Source organism: Aphelocoma coerulescens, chromosome 4 (genome assembly GCF_041296385.1).
Source record: "Aphelocoma coerulescens isolate FSJ_1873_10779 chromosome 4, UR_Acoe_1.0, whole genome shotgun sequence".
In the NCBI taxonomy this organism is placed as follows: domain Eukaryota; kingdom Metazoa; phylum Chordata; class Aves; order Passeriformes; family Corvidae; genus Aphelocoma; species Aphelocoma coerulescens.
Window position 1 is genome coordinate 9927370 of NC_091017.1, and position 25952 is coordinate 9953321.

The 25952-nt window shown below is 35.6% G+C and overlaps 2 long non-coding RNA genes across 2 annotated transcripts in view; one reads left to right on the forward strand and one right to left on the reverse strand.

Moving 5' to 3' along the window:
- On the reverse strand, positions 1–17328 carry LOC138109387 (uncharacterized). The gene is made up of 4 exons (XR_011150442.1): positions 17134–17328; positions 4896–5012; positions 1826–2048; positions 1–1625 (listed from the first exon to the last, which is right to left on the reverse strand). It is a non-coding gene; the product is annotated as an uncharacterized lncRNA (long non-coding RNA).
- Positions 16554–25952, forward strand: part of LOC138109388 (uncharacterized) — a 22171-nt gene continuing 12772 nt past the window's right edge. The window contains exon 1 of the long non-coding RNA XR_011150443.1: positions 16554–16784. This is a non-coding gene — a long non-coding RNA (uncharacterized lncRNA). The remainder of the gene's footprint in view (positions 16785–25952) is intronic.

Genomic DNA, 25952 nt, shown 5'->3' on the forward strand with positions numbered 1-25952 from the left:
TGTAAAATCTAATACTCTGTGGCCGCTATGACTAAAAATGGGGCTGTGCTATATTTTATTAGAAGAAAAAGATACATTTCCATACATCTAAGTCTTTGAATGTTCTTTAAGTTAAAAAGCACCCAAAATTTCACATTCCAAGAGCTATCACTCAGACATGGCCTTGAATAGAAAACACTGTGAGCCACACAGGACATGGCTTTGTGGTTTTCCTTTTCTCCTGCTCTTTTGTTTTCCAGAACATGCTAATTTCTGTCATGGAGAAGTACCTCCAGTCTGTACAGGTTAAGTGCTAAATATAATGGAAGCACTCAGTCAAGCTGCTTCATACCAAAACATACCAAAAAGTGGGAAATAGTATCAAATAGAGAAAGGCTTTTGCATTTTATATTTCACTTATTCTTGTTGTAAACAACCAGTATTAAAACACCTCAGATTGGGTAAAAATTATAACTTAAAGCAGAATGTCAATGATAACACCATAAATCAGAGCGAATTACTTTTGAAAAAACAGTTTCTGGGTTATAGCTCCCATATAAATACTTTATTTTAGTCAACTGTACAGATTACAGATGTTGAACATAACTTGATACACACCTTATATCCACAGATAAAGAAAAAAAAAGGTTGCTGTTCTGCATTTTAAATTTGTTCCTTGGCAGACGAAGAAAGATGTCTATTTTACAGCCAGAATGACTGAGAACGCTACTGAGAGCTCAGTTATTACTGGGGGATTTCTAATTTGTTCTCATCATAAAAGTGCAATGCTTGACTTTAATTTTATGGTTTCTTAATTCACCAGGAGACAGTCAGAATTTCAAAACCAATATATATTTACTTTTCTGAGAAGAAAATAAAAATGAATCTGTTTATCTTTCCTTTTCAATATAAATGGCCTTTCTACAGACCTTCAAAGTTAAATGAATAGTGTTTTGAATATTTTAAGAACTCTCTTTTATACTGCTGACTAACTTGGCCTTTTGCCAGGTAAATTTTTGTTCCAGTGATCGATTGCTTTGTTTTTCCTGAACAAAAATTAGCATGGAACCAAAAATGAAGTTAGATCTTTTGATGTTTAAACTACGAAATACATATGAGAACAAACTGGTTTTAAACAAATGGTAAGATAGGGCTTCATAATAGTTTTCCTTCTTAAGAAGTTTTCCCTGAACTCGAAGGTCCTCTAAAATCTTAAGATAAAGACCTTATCATTATAATCCAAGTAACTACAATTCTAAGTTCACATGAATACACAATCCACATGTTCTCAGGTAGCTAGTTTATTACTAGCCTAATAGTATAATGCACACAAAAAATTTACTCACTCTTCATGTATGGATAAAACATTACAAACAAATTACTTTGAGTGAGAAAGAATAAACCACAAGCTTATTTTAATTTTCAGTGGGAAATACCTCTTCAATGCACTTTCTTCTTAGTTGAAAAGCAAAATATTTTTTACTACTATTAAAAAAAAATCAGAAGAGACATCTCCAGTTGCAAAAGGATAGTTTCTTCTATGATTATTAGAGAGAAAAAGGTGTCTCTGATAATTTACAGTAACTTTCCAGGGAAGATTAGTTTGTTACTAAACACAGTCTCGTATTTCTCCATCTTGACTTATTCTGTCAGAGATAAACAGTGGAAAATAAAATTTCTTGAGAATTTTGCTGTTAAATAATTTTTATTCAGATGCCAAGCATTTCTGAAGCAATTCTTTTTAAGATCTTGGTTTCAAAGAAACCAAAGAAACTCTATTAAATTCCTAATCCTAGATTGGACAAAAGGAATTGCAAAATAGCCAAGTAAAATTTATGGTACTCACAATGCCTTATTGCCTTGACAGCAGCAGACACCGGTGCCTATGCCACCAGCAGTCAGTCTTGCAAAGTGCCTGATGACATGGGGGTACCCAGACCTCCAGGATCTCTTATCTTCCAGTTGTATCTGCAAGAGCTCTTCCACAATCACCGTGGCTTTCTGTGTTTATCATCACCCAGTTTCTCAAACAGGATAATTCTGATTCATTTCTGTGTTGCTCAGATCATCTGCAACAGCCAGTACAAAAGAGTAATGAAAAGGTAATATATGGCATAATTCTACCTACTGTTCCAGATTTGGACATGAATGCCTCTTGCAAAATACATTTAAAAGCAAATCAAAGATGGTACTGGCAAGGGAAAGGATGTGTCTGTTCTGACACTTCTGAAAGTACATGGAATAATTAAACCCCAAATATATCACATTTTCTTCATTGCTTATTGATAGAGCAAAAATATATTGGTGTTCCCAATGAGTGGGAGGTTTGAAAACAAAAGAGAAGTCACTATTTTTATGGTCTGGTAACAACCTCTACCAGGCTGAGAACAAATGCAACCACCACTGCTGCAACATTCACATATTAATTTTTTCCCTTTTCCCTGAAAACTCCTTACTTTTCTATCTTAGTTTATTTTTTTTTAGTTATTTTTTTAGTTATCTGGTTTCATCAGATAGGATTGAGATTTTTTCTTTTTTTACACAACTGTGAGTCTACAGATATAGAAGCAGTGATAGAAGAAATTACTCAAGCAAAAAAAATCCTGACACCTCTACAACTGTATCATGTGCTGGTTTGCCTTAGGTCTCTTCCCTCAGTATTAAAAAGGTCAAATTATGAGTCTGCAACAGACAAAGAAACAACATTCTGAGCCTTCGTGGTGGGGCTGGTTTTTTCTCCCTATGTCTTCCCACTCTCCATTCATCTTTAAGGGACCAGCATTGTTCCTCAAATGTAAAATAAAGAATATAATCTCAAGGCTACCTCTACTAAAATTTCGTGCACTTAAAATATGCCTGACTAATCCTCAGCTGGAATCATAGTCTGCATTCTCCAAAAAAATTCCATTAAAAAACTATTACCCAGAGGGACAAAATAAAGCTGATATTAATTCCTGTTCAATTCAGAAAGAATTACTTTGTTATTCCATTTAATATATTTTTGGAGGGGTGGTTATTCCAAAGAGTTGGCATTTTTCCACGGTTTTTCTCACCATACAGTTATACAAAGATTACCTCTGTAGAAATTTACCCACATCAAAATAAAATTCTTTTTGTTGAGAGTATGACAGATCTTTCTGGACATGCTGTGTTTATGTTGCATCTTTGTACTCGTTTGTATCACAGTTTTTCTTTATTCAAAATTTCAATCCTAAGGCTTTCTTTATCTGTCTTAATTTTTGGAGTATCATTACCTCAACAGATTTTTTTTTTTTTAATAAATACAAAATAAATTTTAGCATGGAAAATTAACTTTGCATAAAGTGAGAATTCAATATTCAATGTAGTAATATTTCAAAGGAAATTTCTAAAAAGAAAACATGACACTTTGGGTTGCAAATATTAGTTATGCAGATGTGTTAAAAATGACCAGTATTTTCCTGGTTTCATACTTTCCACCTGATAAGGGTTACATAAATATGTAATATAAAATACTAATTTCACCTTCATCCTGAGAGCTTGTGCAGGTTATCACAAACGGGTTCCCTATTTTCAGAAGTATCATCAAATTGCTTGACTAAAGCAACTGTGTGTGTTGAATTCATCATCTTAAACAATGGTAAGAAAGGGAAGCCAACAGAAAATACTTTTCTGGGTAATACATCAGTTTCCTTCCTATTTGTCAAGTGCACAAATAAACAATATGCTACTTTTTTTCTACTCCTGCCTTGTAATCCAAAGGCTGGAAACTCTTCTAGAATTTGATCATCTTTTGTTGATTTTTTTCTTTCCTGAGCTATCCCTTTTGCCTGCTTTTATTGCTTGCTCAGGTCCCCAAGTCCAAAGGTTCAGTATTAGTTCAAAAGTCCCACTCAAATCTGGTTTCCCACAGTACTGTAAATATTATCCAGCTGTACTAAGTCCCCAGAGTGTCACAATATTTTATCCACTTATGTTTGTAGCATCATATACAGATGAATTCAGATACTGTCAAGCTGTTAATTAATACATTGGGCTTTGGAGTTGTTTCACTTGCTCTTAATTTTATCTTCATAATTGACCTTAATTAATGTAACTCATCTCCATGCATTGTATGAACTGTAGATAGGCACAGAATCATGGTATTTCATATAAAGATTTTATGTTCTAGGTGTCATAGGGACAATTAAAATAAATAATGAGCTTCTTCATAGTTCATGTAAAATAAACATTGCATCAAAATTTTGACTGAACTTACAACCTCTAGAAAGATACACTTTCCAGATTAGGATTCTGCGTTAGTGGGGAATTCACTTTGCGATCTATTACTATAACTGGAAAAACTTTAATAGTACTTCTAGTTTAACCAGAGAAGCATTGGTTTTCAGTTGCTTGATTTTGCTGTGGTCTTTTTCTTCAGAATAAACAGCTATCTGTACTCAAAAGTCTTTTTCCCTCATGCTCATGCTAATACACTATTACTAAATTACTTTCCAAAATAACTTTGGGCAGATGAAGTAGAGCAAAAGAATTAAACTCTTAACCTGTGCCATCAGAAATTCTGATTGTCTGATCATTCCAATGGCTTTTTTCCCCCTTCTGAATAATTTCTAATTTGTGAGCTTCCTTCCTGTATTGTAGGACTATAGTCCAGTAAATGTCTCATAGACTTGTTTATCGACTTCAGCAGAATATCCTATCCGCCTATTTTGACTTAATATTTCCTTCTCTTCAGTTTCAGGTTGACCTTTGCCTTCTCAAAACAGTATTTCAACAGCAATAGCTATAACCAGGACATCTAAGACATTTCCTAAATCAGTATGCAAGATAACAGTCAGTCTCCCTTCCTGGAATTCCATTACATATTAGCCTGTTTATGCAACAATAACTACAGCACTAAGAAAGTCTGAAAGGAGTACAATAAATTCAGAGCTGACCTTCAAAAATGACTCAATAGTTACACTTCCTAGGCAAGCTTCCAAAATCTTTCCTCTGGCAAAACATATTTGCCTAAAATTTGTAGTATTCTTAAAGTTCAAGCCTTTTCATGATACCTGTATGTAAGAAAATGGGGAGTAAGAAAAAGCAGGAAAATTCTCAAGGTCATGCTTTGAAGAGTAAAAAAAAAAAGAAAGATGTAGACGTGAGTCTTTTCCCTTTGTTTTGCTCATAATAGAAAGGAGAATCTCTGGAATATACTCTGCTTCATATATATTGCTAGACTTTTGACAGCTGTTCTGGGCAGTTCACTGTACTTTTCCATACACTTTGATTTTCCAATGAGTTTTAGAGCAGACCAGATGTTAGAGAAAGAGACTCACAAACACCACAAGACTACAAGGACTTTCCCGTGCTTGACTTAGAGACCAGGTTTGCTTCTTATCTTCATATGTCGGACAGAATGTACTTTAAAGACTATTTCATAGTAGTTAAATGGTCCCTTTTTTTAAATAAGGAGGTATCGTAAAGCTTAGAAAAAAACAAAGAACATAAGAAAAAAATTCCCACTTTCAAGTTCTTTGAATAATTAAAAATTAGGAAAAATAAATCTTTCACTTCCTTCCTTTTCTCATTACAATGTTCTTTGAGACTTCCACTTTTAGATTACCTTCACCCATTCATGAAGTAGTGTGTAATGGCAGGAGATTCCCACCTAGGAAGGGTAAATCAATTACGATCAACTACTTAGAAAGTGAAATTGAAAGTTTTGAGTCTTGAGACAAGACTTTTTCTTAACTCAAAAAGAAATGAAAAATCATAGCTTGTTTAAAAAAGAAAAAAAACCACACTGATGCAAGAAAATGGGGGGGTGAGGAGGGAGGAGGTGTCCCCATTTTAGCTGGGTTTTATCACTTTTTAGCTCTGTTTTAGGGGACAACTTTATATGTATTTGCCCAAACAAAAGAGGAGCACAAGGCTAAGAGCAGTGTAGTGGCATAATTAATCTTCCCTTCTGCCTTTCTATATATTCACTAACCCACTAAACTCAGCAGGTGAAGAGGAAGTAACACTCTGTTGTCTTCTAGAGTTCACCACAGAAAAAAGAGCATTGTGCCAAAAGTGAGTTTTGGGGCCTCAAGGTTAATTTACTTTCTTTTCTGGATTGCTCTATGAACACAGCAGGTTTTGTTGCCTTCTTTACCAGGCTACCTGTAAACCATCACCTGACTGTAACTTATGTATAGTGTTTCCATAAAGAATTACCTAATCTCTCAGCAGTAGATACAAATCAGGCTTCTCTTTCCTAAACCAGTTTTCTTCTTACTCACTTGGCACTCTTGATGTGTAAGACATATTTGGCGTAATTATTCCTCTTAATTATTATATTTAAATGACACGCTTATTTATCAGATAGAAGAAAAAAAATCCCTCTTTACGTTATGGCATTGTTTCACATCCCTGCTCTCTATGCATGTAATGTAAATCTTCCTCATTTAATCCCTTTGAAGCAAGCCCTGAAGAAGTATTGTATCTTAGTGCTATTCCTTACTAATAATTATTTTAGAAAGTGATGCTTCATTCTAGAAAAATGAGTTGAATTCCCTTTGTAATGACTGTGACGCAAGCAATAAGATCTCACTTTCAGCAAAATCAAATGTATCTCTTAGGAACACATTCTGTGAGTGTCTATCATGATTAATGTGTTACTGTTTAATCTAGGGTTTTTTCCCCTTTAAACAATCCACCACTCTCCCTATCTTCAAAAACACAAGACCCTTAGAATGCCGAGTTCTTCAGGATATTGGGTTAATCATAATTATCTTGACTTATTGGGGGGGGAATGTACTTCTGCTAAACAATAAATATCTACTTTTTTTATTTCACCCTCTCATAAACATGAAATAAGGAATTAAACAAGGATGAGTATACAATCAGTCTGATGAAGGCATCATTTTTCTCAAATTAAATTAGAGCCTTTTTGTATGAGTGAAGGCTGATTTGAGACGGATAAAGTGCAGCAGAAAGAGCTCAACAAGGGAGTAAGACATAAGTTACTCCACTTTATTTTGACCAGTGAAAGTCAGAGTAAAAAACTGTTATTTATTGTCCATTTTTCTAAGATATATACCTGTCACTATTTTTCTATGCCTCCATCACAATGCAATAAAGGTCTTCTATCACAATGCAATAAAGGTCTTCTAGACCTCAGATCTATAGAATGGATGTCAGAGATATCCTTATAACACAGGGATAAGAGCGTGTTTTACAAAGATCTGAATACAAACACTCTCCCCTCTTTGCTCACTTCAATGCAAAAATAATGTATTACAGACATTCTTTCCTTTACATCCCCATATCAGAGTTATTTTTAATCTTGAAAGCACAGACCCAAATTTAAAAAGCTCAAATTAGTCTCCTAAATCTATACTTCGTTTTCATATTTATAATTTTATAGATGTTATATGTGTATAAGTTTGTACACCCGTATGCACATATATGAATTTTATACATTTTAAAATTTTATATATATATAAAAAATTGAAACTAGGGAAGTTTCTCTGTGGATAATATATGCATAGATATGCTTAATTACAAACCAGCTGAATACAAAGCAGCTCTCACTCAAATTATTACTTCTTTCGAGATCAATGTAAATCAGTGCTTGAACATCTATCTTCAAGTCATTTAAAGATATTAAGATCTGAACCTAAGAAGCTAATCTTTAAATGTACCCTTTTTAAAGCCAGTCCAGCATATAGTGAACTTACCTCTTATTTTAGACCATCAAATTAGCTAATATGAGGTACTGTGACACACTTCTTTAAGCAGTTTCACACTCCTTCTATTCTAGTGTTATTGTCTATGCCACCTATGAAGATTATACTTAAGACAAAAAAAAAAAATTAACTAATTGTTTCTGTTGTAATGAACAACTCAGTTAAGGTACAGAAAGACTTCCTTATTTCTTTTAACAAGGTAAACAGTTTGGGGTTTTTTCTCAAAATCTTTTTAGATTTTTCCATATATGAGAGAAATACACAACCAAAGAAAGAAGATAGAATCAAATAAAACATTTGTGACCACTAAATACTACAGTCTTCATTTTTAAGCAGTACTCAAACTTAGCTTTTTTTTTTCCTTGCATCATTGAAATATTACATGTATAATCTAGAAAATAAATTTCTCTAAACAGCAATGGGATCTTCATTATATTTGTACACAGACATGAGGTGGAATTTCTGTCTAAATATCAAGCATACTGTGCGCATTAGTTTCAGGATTGTCAGACTGCTGTAATTAATTGCTGTCTTGAGAGCAGGAATGAAACTATCACTCAGGACCGGTTCCAGAAGTATCAGACACACAAGCACACTAAATAGTTAAAAGCTGATAAAAATTTCTCCTCCTATGACCATACATAGTTTCTTCTACTCCTTCTATGTCCACAGCATTAGTACTTTGTGTATATATAAAAAACTTCATAAAATTAAACGATACCCGACAAATTTCTTGTAATTTGTAAGGTCTAAGTTTTAGTATTTCAACATTGAATTGATTGAAATACCATCTAAGAAGAAGTTTCTAAAGGGTAAGTGGTAGAAAAAAGCTGTGAATGTATGTTTAAGAGGTTTCTGTTCTTTTAGTCTTTATTTCTCCATCTTCTGATTCCTCAGACCTTGTTTTATCTTGATTACAGAAATTAAGAGAACTTAAAACTTCCTAAATTTTTATCCTCAACCAGTTCATAAGACTTTTATCAAGGTTGCTTGAAACACCATATTTAAAGTTCCTTTTGCTCCAAGAACTGCAAAAGACAACTTTGAGAGAAGGTCATAATATTTTCAACAAAAGAGGACCCCGGAAATTCTAAGAAGAAACCAAGAAAATTTCAGAGGCTGCTATGTGTTACATTACAGCCTGACATTTGCCCTGGGTTTAAGCAATAGATGACCCATCATTGCACAGAGTGACACAGGCCATCCTTGAGGGGTAAAAATGGATGTCAGTCACAAACAACTGGACGAGACCAGAGCCTTTCTCTGTGAGTGACTGGGATTTAACTGTGTGGAGTGAAACTGGAAACTTACAGAGGCATAGCATGGAGGGGAAATTCACAGCATTATACTGAAAAGGAGAAAGAGAACAGACCCACTTCCCAGGATGCAGAGAGAAAGGAGAGCAGTCTTCACTGCTGCTCTGCAAGTCAGTGTGGAGACTGAAGAACAACACAGAGGGAGCCACTGGAGTTGAAAAAACCAAGAAAACCACAGAAATACTACATTGAACACAGGAAGGTTGGAAAGGTTTCTTTTTAACGAGAACATTGAAAACTGCAGTGAAATTTGTTTTCTGGACACTTCCGATTCAGAGAGTATTTTTTAGCAATATCACAATTATATTCTCTTCACATGAACACTTTATCCAGATTAGATTTTGAAGACAACATAATATCTTTCCTTAGGAGAAATAAATGACAGAAGTTCTTGTATTGTTACATCCTCTGCACAAGAGTTGTTTGGGGTTTTGGGGTGGATTTTTTTTTTTTTTTTTGGTTTTCTTTGTTTTCTTTGTAAAATTTTGGTTTAGTACTGTGTCTTTTTAAAAAGTTTGTTGTGGTTTAAGCCCAGATAGAAATTAAACACCATGTAGCCACTTGCTCAGCCTCCACCTCTCCCCCAGATTTTCACAGGCCTTATGGTTCTTAGATTTTTAAGTCCTGAAAAAAAGCAACTTAATTTCTGTAGGGTTTGGGTTTTTGGTTTTTTTGGTGGGAGCTGTGACTACAAGAGAGCTTCCATAGTAATCATCTACTGAATTTTAAGTTTTCAAGTTTCTATGTACAAAATTATCAAAAGTGGTGTTAAGTCACTGTTGACTTTAATAGAAGTACAATTTTGTAAGTAATAACTTGCTCCTTCTGTCTTTTCATAAGCAAAGTCAGGCGTCAGCATCTTTTGCTCTACTTTCTCTCAGTGACAGTTTTTAGCTGTGTTTTCAAATGCATCTAAAGTGTCTGTTCTTTAGAAAAAAATGTTTCTAATATTAATCTAAGAACAATGCAGTGAGGTACTTCTTTACTTAGTTAACTGTAACATTGACAACAAGGTAATGCTTTTAAAAGTATCTGTGGCAGAATATAACATTACAGGGATATACTTGTGCTCAACCAGTTTTACCAGTTTTAAGAAAAACTTTTAACAAAACAGTGTTGCAAAGAATGCATTAGCTGAAGGATGAAGAGGATAATGATGCAGAGATCCTTGGGCACGGGTAAAGATTTAAAAAAATTGCCTATGTGGTTTCTGATAGATCTGATATCTGCAATCTATATCACTTCTTAACTAAAATCACAGTGGCTAAATCTTTGGGGTATTGAAAAACTAATTTCTGAATTTATTTTACAAAACTATAGACAAAGACTTGAAAACATGCTTCAGTAGCTGATGGGCAACAGAGAATCTTCCTTAAGGGTTGCACTATCACCATTTACAGATATGGTTTAGAAATGTTAAAACCTCCTATATCAGTCCAAAAGTACTTTCCCATCCTCCAGATATAAATTTATATTCTGACAGAAGGAACTCTGACTTTTTAATGTGGCTCCTACAATACATTAGTGTATCTTGAATTTTGGGCACCTCAATATGACAAAGCAATTAAGCAAATAGAGTGTCCAAAGGAGGCCACGAGGATGGTGAAGGGCCTTGAGGGGAAGCCGTGTGAGGAGTGGCTGAGGTCACTTGGTCTGTCCAGCCTGCAGGACACTGACGGGAGATCTCATTGTGGTCTTCCACATCCTCACAAGGGGAAGTGGAGGGGCAGGCATTGATCTCTTCACTCTCCTGACCAGTGAAAGGACTCAAGGAAGTGGTCTGACGTTTTGTCAGGAAAGGTTGAGGTTGGTTATCAGGTATAGGTTCTTAACCCAGAGGGTGGTCAGGCACTGGAACAGGCTCCCCAGGGAAGTGTCGCAGCACCAAGACAGAGTTCAAGAAGCATTTGGGTAACACTCTCAGGCACATGGTGTGACACTTGGTGTCCTGTGCAGAGCCAGTAGCTGGACTTGATGATCCTTGTGGGTCCCTTCCAAATCAGCATATTCTGTGATTCTATGAAGGAAATCTGAGAGCTGTTCACTGGTAAGGGCCAAGCATTCCATCACTCATCCCTATTTCACATTTCTTGCCTCACTCTGTGGATGCAAAAGATTTTCCCCCCTTTTAGGAACATTTAATGAAAAGCAAGTTTTTATCTAACTCTTGTCTGACTTTGGGGATTTTATGTGCCAGGTTTTCACTCTTGAGACATAGTACTCACCTTTGTTTTAAACAGAGTTCTAAGTAAATTTAAAATAACCAATAGAAGAGATGGAAACAATAATGCACACTTTGAAATTTAATATCAAGTTTGAGTTCATCTAATCAAGAAATATCCAGTGCATCTGATTAGTTAATTTGTCTTGACTGACTCAGATGTAATGGCCAAGGAACCTATTTCCATATTGTACTGAGACATGGCATCCCTCCTCCTTCTCCCCATTATTAGCCATGGATGTAACTAACCCAGATACTTTAAAATTAAAAAGAACTGCAATTTAATTTGCATTGATTGGAACTTCTTATTTGGTAAGCTTACAGAGGCTGGTTTTCTTTGCCTGAGCTGCTTACACTGAAAAACCCCACAAATTTTATCAGTATAACACACAGTACCCTGAATAGTATAAGTTTGATAATACTTTTGCTTTCCTTAAGGTTCCTCTTTGCTGTTCAGTCATTCCATTCTCTTAATTTCACAGAGAAGATTCTGAGACTGTGCTAGAACAGCCTGGGGTTTTTTCAAGTTATGTTTTCTTTTTTTGTAAATATATAAATCCCCTCATTCTATGGTGCATCTTTTCAGTTTCTAGTACTTGTGGCTGTTTAGAGATTGTTGGAACCCAAAGTGCAGGGAATGCTTCTCTGCCTGTCCTGAAGGGCCCATCCCCCCAGGGAAACACTGTTTTTAACCTTCATTCATGGAGAGGGCTGCCAAGGCTTTGGGATGAATTAGAATCTACAGGAGTGTGAGTTAGGTGGTAGTATAATATATAGTTTGTTACAGGGTGAAAAATTTAGAATTTTAGGTTTATTAGTATGGTAAGTAGATGAAGACAAGATGGAGGACTCCTGTGGTTTTTCAGGTCTCTTCCTTCTTCTTCACCTACTCCATTTTCTGCAGTGTTGGTAGCACAGAATGATTGGTTAGGAAATGCCGCAGTACAGGGCTACGTGAATGGATAGTTCATTAGGCATTGGTAGAAAGGTAAAAATAATGTACGTTCTTGGTGACAACTGGGTGATTTATCTTTAAAAGGGCCTTGAGTTTCCTGCATTTTGTCTTTTGGTACTTGCTCTGTTTCATGCTATGTTGCCAGCATGTAAATTACTGATAAGATATAATAAACAATCTGAAGACCGAGAAGATCCAAAAGTCTCGTTTGTCTCTTACTCCTGGCAAGGACTTTCTCCCCCATCTGGGGAGGATATGTGGGGGGTCGAGAACCCACACAAAGATGATGTAAATTCTCATTGGGTTTTTTAAATAAGATATTAAAACTACATTGTTACCTTTACATCTTGACAGCCACCAATACCTAGGCTCCATTAAGCATAGGATTCTATTATACTAATTACACTACAAACATATAATCTCTGCCATAAAGAAATATCTAACAAAAAATTTTCTAGGGAAAAGCTGCAGGGCTAGGAGGAGTTTAGGAATGTGAGCAAAAAAAAAAATACAAAAAGATTACCTTACATGACTTTTCAGACAAACTCTGCTTCAAAGAACAGAAGTTTGAGATTCAAACTGCTCTTTTTCACCAGGTAAATGGTAATCCTTCGTGATTTAATTTGTGCAGTAAGACATTAGAGACTATGATTTGTTTGCATTTGTGCAATAACTGGCTAATCAAATGTTTCTTGTCAGAGATCTCTCAAGCTGCAAGACAGAATTAAATGCCAATTTTATACAGTGAACAAAATTACTCACTAAGGGACCCAGGCCTTCTCTCCTTTCTTAATCCTAGAAAAATATGCTTTAGTAAAAGTAATCTATTTGATAACAGCATAAATAAGAATGTATAGAAATAAAATTCCTAAGAACTACACAGTTGGATTTTTTCATATTTTGTGAGCAATTTTTAGTTTTCAATTCATGATGGTGTGGAAAAAAAAACCTAGATAAGTGTCCTTTGAAATAGAGACCATAATTCTTACCTTATCTTTTAACAATAATTAAAGCCCCCTATTCATTTAATTTTATAGTAGACTGGATACATTGACAATGTAGATTACAGATGTGTAACTGAGGAAAAAAAAAAAAGTTATTTTGCTAAAGTGTAAAATTCAGAGACCACTGGCTCTTTTCTCACAGAGTTGCCCACATAAACTTTCACTGTGTTTTCAAAAACCTCATAACCCTTAGTTTATTCAGAAAATAAATCCCTTTTAAGAGGTATAAATCCCTATCACCATTAACTCCTTATTTTCTCTTCAAAATATAACTTGCCTAATGTAGGATTCAGTTCAACCTGCTCAGACAACTTTTCAAATATTAACTGTACAATGGACAAGCTTTGTTTTTGAAGTACTGTCCTTCTGTAGTGATTTTAAAGTGGCAGAGGGGTTTCACGCAATGTAAGAGAACATCATAATTTGCTTTTCTAATTTTTTTCACAGAATCCCTGTCCCGCTACCCAATTACTACTCTCCATAAAGGTATGACCAGTCTTCATGGTGTTTTCAAATGTGACAAAAAATTTGCAGTTCTATTATCTTTCCCTTTCCTTCCTTCTCCTCCTACCATCTTTGACTCTGTTGCTACAGGGTGGTTCAAGATTGGTCCTCTGACCCTCTCGTCCCCAAACTTCATCAGCCACTACAAGCGAATGGTCATGAAGATGGCCATCAGGGTTTTACAGGTGGAGTATGGATCAAGTGCTATGAGTAAGGAGTCTGTGGTGGGATAAGCAAACTTATTATAAATTGTATTACTACATGCAATTTAAATTCCATTATTTAATGCCAACCACATCTTAAATACATAAATAAATAAGCTGGTTGTCTGGTTTGTTTCTTTTTAAATACAAAATAAAAACTGGTTCCATCACAAAAAATATCTATTTCTCAAAAATCAAGCTATATAAATACTCAGTTGTGCCCCAAATGCTCCATGTCCTCAGAAGACATCAATTTTCAGGCATTTCTCATTTCCTAGAACAGCTGCCCCTCTTTTAAAGTTAAGCATTCAAATGGAGTGTTGGATGCTCCACCACAAGATTAATTTTTCCCCAACTCTTCAGGTAATAATGTCTGTGAAGAGACCAGGGCTCTGAGAAATCATGTATAACAACAGTAATGGGGGTAGTGTGGAACTCAAATAATCACATTACAATTTAAAATTCTCCAAATGCCAGCTGTGGAAAAACAATTATTTCACAGGTTTTCACAGTTTTATTCACTTGTCATTGAAATCCACTAGAACCACAGAAAACAGATGGAGAAACAATAAAGAACTCAAAAACCATAAATATGAAATTTCACACAATTTTAAATGTTTGGCAGATTTACTAAAGGAATACTTCCATATTTTTTCAACTGTTAGAAGAACATCTAGTTCCAGACTGCAAATTAAACGCTTTAGTTGCAGAATGTGGTTTCTATGATTGCTGGTTATTCTTTAAATAGGTTTGGAAAGCCTAACCATGAATTTCATTTAGAATCACAGGAAGCTATCTATTTACAGGGCCCTCCTTGAGATTTATCTTCCAAGAAAACCATTCTTTTTGTTCCACCTCATTAGACAAAAATTTCTAGAAGAGGTGGTAATACTCTGAGAATGTAAGTAAAAGAATACTGATATTCCTAGTCGCATTAGTATTTTGCTTATTTAGTAATAGGACAGGAAGAGAAAAAACCACAAAATAAAATGTAAGCATAATTGAGATTTAACATGGTTGTTTTCTAGTCCCCTTAATCAAAACCATTTTGATGCTCCTTTCCCCTGGAAGCAAAATTCCATGAAGGACAGAAATACAACAGCTTAAGTGAGACAACAGCAGCCTCAAAAATATTAATGCAATTGAAAGCTATTGTAAGAATGCTACGTTGCAGAAGCGAGATTGTAGAAAGACACAAAGCCTACTCCATCCCTGCTAATTTGTACTAAGTAGATAATAATTTCCTTTTATAAAAGTGATTTTTCAAACAAAAGTTGTTTTGCCCAGGAAAAAGTAATTACTTCTTGGGTTTCTAAATTCTTTTTCTCATTTTAAAACATCCCGTTCTAATAGTGTATTTCAGAGTACATGCTATTGTTTTCTTTTGTTTACATGACAAACACTTCTTATCTATCATGTACTCTTTTTATGAACCACATAAATGTCTTCCTGATGTTTAAGTGTTCAAGATTTTAAATCGGAGAGTATTCTGATTGCCAAGCTCAGAAGGTTTCAGAACACCTGTAGGCCAGAGATACACTGACATGCTTAATAACTGGGGGGTTGCGTGGGGCGGTGGTGTAGTTATTTAAGTTCTTCTCTAGAAAAGCTGTTCTTTGATATGTAAGACCCACATTTACATTATTTCCATCAGCCTCATTTAGATGCAGAAGTTATACCACATTGCTTTCTTCATTTAATTCATTTGAGATATCCTTAGGATATAAGCCCATATGACTTACATTCTTGGCACTGATATGTAAAGAAACAATGCTTATTTGCTTATTTCTCGTTAATATATGCTATCACTACAGACAGCCCCCCCCCCCCCATCTTTCATTCTAATTTTTTTTTTTTTTTGGTACATTTGATTTCAGTTTTTTTACAACTTTGCCTATGGGTTTGGATACACCAGTTGCTTTCTTGCAATTCTATTCTTCTGTCTGTCTGTCTTCTCAATCTAATTTAATTAGTAAGACAGTGCATTTAAGCATTCTGTTTGATATTCTGACCTTAATGCTATTATAAGCACAGGAGAAAAGCTCACATAATAGATTCCTCTATCATTTCAACACCGTTTACGTGTGTGTCTGTGCAAAGGTGTATGTTAAAATATTTCCAGTCTCTGCTCTTAAGTCAATTTATTGATTTTTGGACAAAATTTTCAGTATCTTTTTAATCCATTAAGAACTCTTTTGAGTACAGCACTAAATTAAATTTCATCTTCTCCTGTTCTCTTGCTCCATGTTCAATGGTGACTTGGGTACTGGTTTAATAATTATGATAATAATAATAATACTAAAACACCCCCAAAAAAATAATCCACAATAAGCCAATTATGTTTCATTCAAATTCTGAGAGAAAATATATCTAATTGAATTTTGATGTGGCTATCCCTTCTTTTTTCTCCCCCAAACATTTTAAAATTTATAAATGCTCAACACCTTAAAAATTATCTCGCTTGCTCTCATATTACATGATAAATGCATATGATTTCCACATATTATGCATATTACATATATAATACTGAAATGACTGTGCATATTTCATGTTATTGTAAAGTATTTGAACCTTGATAGTGTGCCCCAGCCAAACCATTTTTAGTTAGTTTTACCAGAGCCCTCAGAGTGGGACCAGGCTGGAATTACCCTCACCAGCTTCACCTGGCCTTCCACCTTCAGCCGCTGCACATCAGCCCCTAGAGGGTTTTTAAGTTCCAGTCTGAAGGCTCGAAAATAGACAGGTTTATATCTGCTCTCTGGTCTTTGCTGGCTTGTGGACTTCCTGGACTAACTCAGCTGCTGATCACTGGATGGGTTTTGTTGTAGTCATCATCTCGAGGCTGCTTGTGTGGATCAGGAGCCCCACCTGTTAGAGCCCTCAGGAATTCAACAAGGACTGAAAGGTAAACTACACGGAATTGGGAAAGAAGCAGCTGCAAAACTAAACACCAAGACAGCAAGGAATAGATAAAAAATGACTGTGCTGCACTAGATTAAAACCAATCATATTATCAGAAAAGTACATGTGGAGCTCATAGACAAAGTAGAGAAACCAATCAAGCAATATGAGATCTCATGCACAGCAGTTGCAAAATGTATACTGGAGGGGGTTATGCAGCCACTGGGAGCTGGCAGAAGGGGGTTTACCCCTTGCGTGCCAACACAAAGAAGCCTGGAGGTCAATGCTGAAACCCCTCTGGAAGGTGGCACTCAGTGCCCAACACACAATAAAAAAGGGGTAGATCTCCTCACCCAAAAGGACCTGTATCTTCCTGTTGCTGTTAAGCAGGCACGCAGGTGAAGACAAAGAAAAGAGAGGAGACTCCCTTTGCTCCACGCAGGTTTATTCCAGTGAAAAGGCAGGGACGAAGAGACAAATTGGTAGGAGGGTCCAGGGATCTTATACTGGGTACAGAATAGGTGGGGAAAGGGGTCTCAGCCAATGGGATAGAGACAAGCAGGTGGGATTGACAGGAAGGCAACCAATAGGGACAACACATAGGAGGGACTCAGGGAAGGATCCAATGGGGTGTCGAGAACTTTCTAGAACTAATACAAAGAACTTTCTAGAACTAATACATATTAAAGAAGAGAAATGACTATACATAGCTTCATACATGAAACAGGGAGGACAAAATATTAACCAATCGGGGAAAACATGTAAAAGGTAGAACAAGGGAATCATGGGTTCTCACCATGACTGCAAGTTACATGCTAAACTTGGGTTGCTGACCACCACAGCTGGTTGTCTGAGGTCTCCTCAGGAGACAGAGTACCTGGAGCCACCTGCACTGCCATAGTATATGTACTGTATTATGTAGAAGTTGTAAGATGTATAAGTAGTATGTAAAAGTAGGTAGACTGTATAAGTAAGTAAAATGCGTAAGTACTGTGTTATGTAGAAGTTGTAAAAAGTATAAGTAAGGAAGATGTGTAAGTAATGTGTTATGTATAAGTAGGTAGAATGTATAAGTAAGCAAAGTGTATGAGTAAGGTATTATGTCAAAGTTGTGAGACATGGGAACACAGGGGTGTTTTAAACAATAAGATGCTTCTGCATAATCATATTGATTCGTTGATCAGAAGGCATGAGTTACTGCAATGTTATATAGCAATTTTCCTGAAATCAGGGCTTTATTGGTGATAAAGGTGAAGCAGAAACATTAGATTTTTTTTTTTTTTTAATTAGGAACTCAGTAGTCCTGCTGGTATAGGCATCAGCTTGTTGTAAATTATGAAAACTATAGTTCAATGGCTTTCAAACTTAATGTTTTCTGTTTCATTATTTCAATGCCAATTTGGTAATGGTTTTGCTGCTTACATTGCACTGACAACTTCAAACCCACATACCAGTCAAATTTCACTAAAAGCTTCTAACAGCTTACTTTAGTTTTGTCAATTCAGGAGAAGATTAGAACAAAAAGTACCAAACAATACAAGAAATGTTTTGAACACCAGATTTCTACTGAGCAAATGTGTATTGATTTAATCTCCTTCCTTCAACATGCTAATTTCAATTCTGTAGTGTTCTAGTCATGATTACTTAGTATTTGATACATTCTGATGCTGCAAAGTCTTGTCCATATGCCTTGAAGAAAGGCCTGTTTGTGTGCTTGAAGTCTTGAGAGTGTGTGTTGCTGAGCCAATGGCCTAGTTCATTAACTTCATAAAGAAAGAGACACAACACATACTGAAATTTTTTCCTCAGTTGCCTTAAGAAGCTTTTCAAATGTGTTTTTTTTTTAAAGAAACCTCACATAAAAACTTGTGAAATGCTAAGTTCTTTCATTGTAAGATTTTTGTATTCCACAAAATTCAACAATATAGTTTTAACCAGGTAGTCCAAGTACAAGCTTGAATATGCTTAGTTCTGGAGGAGGACTTTGAACAGAAGTATAGGTGGCCAAAAGAGACTGCAGTGAGGGACTCAGTACTTGTCAGGTACTGTGCAGCAGACCAAATCCAACTCTGTTGGTAGCAGTGAGAAGGACAGGCGCTATCACTCACCCTGCTGCAGCTTTTTTTCATTGCCTTTTTCCCCTAGCAATTTAGACAGATTTTAGTTTATCCAGCTGATGCAGGACCCTTAGCTACACATACCCATCATCGCCTTTTTGTCACCACAAATGCCACTGTGACTTCATAGGATGACAGCTTGAGAAGTTATTTCTGGATGAAAACTGTCATCTTCCCCCTCCAACACTGACACTCTTCAGCACTGCACCCCCACCCTCCCCACGTGTTCAGCTGAATCGATTTGCCAAGCTGGCTCACAGTGCACTCACACAAACAATGGTGCTAAGACATACTGCAGGATGGAGATGGTCAGGGCCATGAGAAATCCCTTAGAAGCTCTCAGCTAAACAGTCTTCTGTTCTGGAGGACTTTATTGTCAAACATGCTTTTGCTGCATCCATGAGGAACTAATCCCTGCACTTCCCCTTGGGAAAGTTCATTTTTATATCTCCTAGCTTCCTTCCAACCCTAAATTCTTATATTCAGTTCTAGGACTTTACACTGCCTTGGAAAATTATTTCCTCGCTGGTAGATTAGGGGTGGAGGTTAACTCATTCACCCTTACAGCAAGGAGCACAGAAGAACTAAAGCATCTTGAACAGAAATGGATTCTTTGAGTTATTTGGTCACATCAGATGCATATGTCACAAAATTGCCTTCAGAAAACTATGAATCTCTGTCTTAGAAACCTCTTATTATTTGCCTTTTGCTTCCTTTATTTCCAGTGAAAGATTCCAGCTCCATGTATTTCCTGTAAATTCTTGTATTTCCAGCTTTTACATCCTAGGAAGTTTTAACAAAATATTAAGGGCATTCTAACTTAGTTATTTTTATTAATGAACCATTTATAACTATTCACAGAATCATAGAATCCATCTACTGTCCATCAAATCTATCTCCCTCCAATATAGAGAGAAGGGTGATATTGTGGGGAACCATGTCACAGGCTTTACAGGAGTCCAGTAAATGACATCTATAGCCCTTCCTTTGTCCACTTATGGAGTCACCCCAACATGGATGCCCACTGCGTTGGTCAGGCAGGACTTGCCCTTGGTGAAGCTGTGCTGGGTGTCCGGAATCACCTCCCTGACACCTCCTATATATCTTATTTGGTTCTTTCACTTTCTCAGTGAGCAACCCCATTTACATTTACATACAGCAAACAATCAATCCTCTTTGCTATGTCAACCATGCCAAATTATTAATGTTTTTCTTGCCTTCAAATTTTTGATAAGAACTTCCACTTTTCTGAGTTATCAAGACTCTAAACATTTGACCTTCTACATGATATATCTTGATGGGGTGAGATGGATCAATCAACCACAGGCCCCTAATCTTGGTGCTTAGGCACCTCTCTTTAGAACTATGAGCAAATTGCTTACCCAGCAGAAATGTGGCATCTCACAAGAACAGTGCAGGTGACAGTCAAGAAGGAAAACTTTATGAGGGAAGCTGGGGAGCAGACAGTATGGACTGTATTCCTAGCTTCAGCTTACTCCTCTGTAAAGGCAGGAAACTCTACTGCTGTCAGTGCAAACAGCAGGCAGCTCCTCTGCTGTTTGGAGAAAGCCATTCTCCATGTCGTCAGCCAAGAAAGGCAGCCATAGATCCTGAAAGTCACTAAAGAAGTGCAAAACACACACAGCTATTTCTTTCTCATAATCATGGCTCTTCATCCAACAGCTCTTTTGCATTAGCAAGCATACCTATGTCAACTTTAGTGGGCCTGATCTCATAAAATTATGTCAGATTTTATAGAAGTTCTATTGGTAACAAAATTATATATTTTTAGTACACATAGAATTTAAAAAAAACCATTTTTTTTCTTGCTCAGAGAAGTAGAACATGCTATCTATTTGTATTCAGAACAGAGAAACTTAATTTTAATAGCTCTAACCAGAAGTGGTTGTGATTAGTATTTTGTTTTGTCATAAGCCTGATTTTTTCAATGAAATTTCTTATCAAAAAAAAAAAAAATCCCTTCTTTTTAGAAGAAATTTTCCATAATTTTGATGATAGAATATTTCTTATTTTTTCTGATTATGAATCAACAATAAACAAGCTTTGATGCATTTCAGCTCTCCAGAGGTACAAGTGCATTACTGAGAATAAATATTGTCATGTTGTTACAACATGAATAATTCATCATAACCAAGATCTCTTCAGCTTTATTTCCTACTATGCCTCTTTCAAAATGCAGTCTTGGGAACATAATTTATAGAAAGTGTATATTTCTTATGTACTTTATCTTACTCTTTGCAGTGTCACTATCTAAACACTGAAAATGGCATGCCCATTAAATTTAATTATAAGGTATCCATTTTAATAAATATGCCCAGAACCTGTATGTTTATCAATATGTTATTTGTCATTATCAGCTGGAGCAGTAGGCTATTTACATACAAGACTACTGTGTTTTGTACTTTCTTTACTGGCAGTGTGCATGACAAGCACAAAATCATATATAATGCAGCAAGTAAAATAATAAACATTAATTTATTCACCATCTAATACATATCTACCTAAAAGAGAAATGGCTATTACTTTATGTTAAAGGTAGTTATTTAATAGTCCAGCAATAGAAAGTATAGTGAGTTTTTACCTGTGCCATTATTTTAAATTCTAAACATATTTTCTGGAAAGTCAATTCTTTTCTTTGCTTAGGGAGCTGTTTATCATAGATTCAATTTGTTCACTCTCCAAATCACTCTCCAAATCAAGGAATTATTTTTGTTGAATGTGCGATTTGTATTGTTATTCTTTACTTTAAAGATCAAAGACTTTTTTCTCATACAACACAGTCTGTGTTTGATCAGAGGTCTATTACTAAAATGCAATTTTGTTTTATGGAAAATATTTGCAGTCATATATAAGGTCAAAGCTATTTAACTGTAAAAAATTTGACCTGAAATAAAAATGCTTTTTTAAAATATAACAGACAAGCAACTTTTCTATGCTGAATTAAGAATATCTGGGTTCTTCATGAAGAGAGAAGGAATGATTGATGATTATTTAAAATAAACCTTCAACCCAATATTGAGCCCATTTCTATGGGGTAGCTTGTTAATTGTTCAAGCTGCATATCCTTTTTTTCAGATTTTATGACTGAATAAGAACCACAGTTGATGATAATTGCTCAATAACCTTTTCCTTTTTAGGCTTGAATTATTTAAGCTCATGCTAAAATATTGGATAAACATAAAGAAAAATTTACTCTAGACTTCAGGACAATGGCTTGTATGTTTTTACTCATGAGAAAATAATGCTTATTACTGTTACAGTGGGGATACTGCAACACGCATATATCAAACCAGGAGTCCCGTGGAAAAGAAATATATACACGGACGGATTCTTGCTAGATGTTTCAGAGATGTTTATTTCCCCAGCCGCATGGCCGGGCTCTGCTGAGAGACTCTTACAGTCGGGGCCCGAGCTGCTTTGCCCGCGCAGGGGAACACAAACCAACCAATGGGGAACGAGGCGGACCAGGGGCAGGGAAACCCCGTGTGTCTGTGCCCTCAGGGCTACATGGCGTGGGGGAGGGACCCCAACATATTACTTCACATACGGACGCATTTGGAAAATAACAAGAATATATAATGTGTATATATATATGTATGTAATAGAAGTAAGTGAGAGAAGCAAGTGATTGTTGGTAGAAACAGTAGGTTAGTGAATTATCTGCATAGTTTAGGAGTGTTACCATATGTTCACATTTTCCTTTGGTCCTTAGCAGAATGCACTGATCTCAAAGTTGTCCCAAGGAAGTGACTAAGCTGTAAAGAATATGAGAGTGTGACATTTGAAAGTCAAAGCAGTTTATTCAGTGTAGCTTGTGAACAAAAAGAAAAAACAAACCAAACCAAACCAAACCAAAACAAACAAAAAACAAAACAAAACAAAACAACAAAACAGAATGGAGAGGGAGAAAATAAAATTTCTGTGTGAAAAAAAGTGCAGGAAAAAAATAAATGGAGATACTTTAAGATGACACTAACTACTGATCAAAGCACTATTGGGTGTATGGAAAGAAAAAAATTACATTTAAATTTGACTGAAAAACAAAATTAAATCTGGGCATAGTAATGAAAAGGAGGAAAAAAGAAAATATAAGAAATAAAAATGTATTTGATGGTCTAATGACTAGGGAAAATCCAAAAAGGAAAATTCTTCAAAATCTTTCTTTCTACAGTTATTAGCTGTGTATTTTAAAGAATTAAGGTAGCGAGCAGTATTTTTTTTTCTTTGTTTGTTTCATAGGACAGGTGTTTAATTCTGAAAGCGGTTTTAGAATCAGCCCAAAGAATTTTCAGCATGTGAAAAACTAGGACCAGAGTAACAAAGAGCTTGTCAGTGGAAACAATGACAACACTAAAGATAAAACTACTAAAAAACTCCAGTAACTGTGCTTAAAGCTACCCCAGTAAGTGTACTTAAAGGTATCCATAGCTAAGCATAACTATTTTTTGTATATGATAGTCTTTTATTGCAGGATCTCAACTTGTACCAAATGTCAGAAAATCAGGTTTGCACTAGCAAAGGATAATTACTTGCCCTTTCCAATGCATTTTAAGGTATTACTTAGTAAAAATTTCTGAAGTAATTTCTATACTGATGCCTGGGATGGCCACCTAAAAACAGAGACTTGACAAGAATAAGGGAATAAAGGGAGGTATTTATTTGAAGGGCCTTCAAATGTACACCCTGGGCAGGCCAAAGGCTGCACCCAAGATGGACTCTGGGTCACAAGTCCTTCACACTTTTATAAGTTTGGTTCATTTGCATATCAGGGTTAATTCTCCAATTATAAACTCAGTTAATGATGTAATTTCCCCAAGTTTGCCCCCCTCTCAAAGGCTTTTAGTTTACACATTTAGGGGCCTGGTGTCCTTGATGTGGAAACCTAGAGAGGTTTGTTATGTCTAACCAGCATGAGAGAACAGCACCTAACAGGCCGCAAGAAATTTCAGAGTAACACACTAGGCAGTAAAGGACTTGAAAAATATAAAAATTAAAACCTAAGGCATCAATACAGCACTTTGAAGTTAGCTTACACGCACAGTCCACAAGTTTTATTGCAATAAAAAAGGACAGGGTATAAGTCTGCAATATGATCATGCGTACTTTTCCCAGGGATATCAGTATTGTTACATATTAAATCTGAATATGATGTTTTATTTGTGTAGCTGGAGAGATTCCTGATAATTATCATCTCTTTCCTTTCAACAGCTATGTTACCATGCATTATAGGACAGGGCTATTGCTTGCAGCTGTGCATTTGATAAAACAGAAATCTGCACTTTCAGCAATATAAGCAACAGCTTTACTGCCCACACAGCAATGATATTTATCATGATTTGTTCATCTGAGCCAATCAAAGTCTCATCTGTGCAATCAGAAAAGCAAAGCAACAACAATCAATTATCAAACCCCATTAAAAGTGAAAATGAGGATTAATCTCATGTTACAGTAGCCTCTCTGGCTCTCATATTGTTAATCATGTTTTATAAACAGCCATCAAATTTATGGTCCAGTATGGGTTTGGAAACCTCCTCACAAAATATTCAGTATGCTCATTAATTCTTGTCCTTCTGCTCTGAATATAGGGACATGTTCATATTCCATGCTTAAATTATTTGAATGAAGAAATCTGGAAAATCCTGGGATAAAACACTAATTTGAGTTAATGAACCAATAAACTCTTTATTCCTCCACAACTTAAAAGTGTGGGTGGCATAATTGTGTTTCTGTAGATAGGAATTTTTTTAAACTGAAGATTCTCAAAGGGATCATAACACTACTCTTCTTTTGGCTTTTCACCAAGTGAGGCTGTTTGAATCCATGATATAACCACCTGTGAGCTCCAATGGCCCCTTTCCAGTCTTTCCATGCTTAAATCAACAAGAAGGCATTCTACAGAATGGTAATGCTACCAACATGCTTATTCCAGGTTGGAAGAGCTATTACACATAGAAGCAACTGTGTCACTAGTACCAGACAAAACAGTGAAGGGAAGAAATGTCTCAGAAAACTATTTTTACTTTTTTCAATTTGTCAGGAATAAACCAAGGGCAGAATTTTTGCTCCTATAGGAATTATAACTTATTGAGAATTTTAAGCCTTAATCTTCTCCCTCTGACATTTTTTCCATCTCTTTGAGGTTTTCAAGTACCAAGTCAGCACACCTCCTTTGGCTATGGCTTTTCCAGAGACAGCCTCCAAAAACCTACATAAAAGAAAATGGAATGCAGATGAGAGTCACTCATGAAATTAATACTGGATTTTTAGTTCAATACCAAAAACCCCAAAAATTTAGTTTGGTGTACATCTTGATGCAGCCATTCCTGTCCAGCTGGATGCCATTTAGAATCACAACTGGATTGCCACAGGGCATCCTGACAATGGGTATTTAAAAACCCATTACGACAAACCTTTAGTGCAACTGAGTTTATGGAATTAAATTAAGGATGAAAAAGGCTCACTTCCAAATTAAAATAGCAGAAAAAAGATCTTACTTTAAGATTGTTCCAAAGAAGTTTATACAAGGCCATTTGACTACTTTTTTTATTATTATTATTTTTATTAATTTTTTACAATTGTGGGCAGTCAGTGTGGGAGAGCAAAGGGAAGAGAAAATAAACAGAAGTAGTAATGTGATCCTGTTAAATGAAAATATTTGTCAGATAGAAATAACATTAAAATTCAAAGAAAATATGCTCAAAGTTGGCTATTTAATTTTTAAAAGACCTGCATACAAATTTCAAATTTATAGTGATTAAGTTACAAAGTACCCAGAAATTTATTATTAATTATTAAGTATTTATTTAAATGAAAGAGGAATATTCAATTATTCTTTTCATGAAACTTGCAGAAGCCATGGTCATATACTGCTTTATAAGCTTCCTTATAGGCAAGGTATTTTAGATAGTTATTGGATAAAAGGTGAGTCAGTGACAAACAGAAAGATGTGGTGGAGTCACATAATCAAATTTCGTACATGTATGATGTGAATTTCTAGTACTGGCAATTTGATCACATTTTCTCCTATAATATTT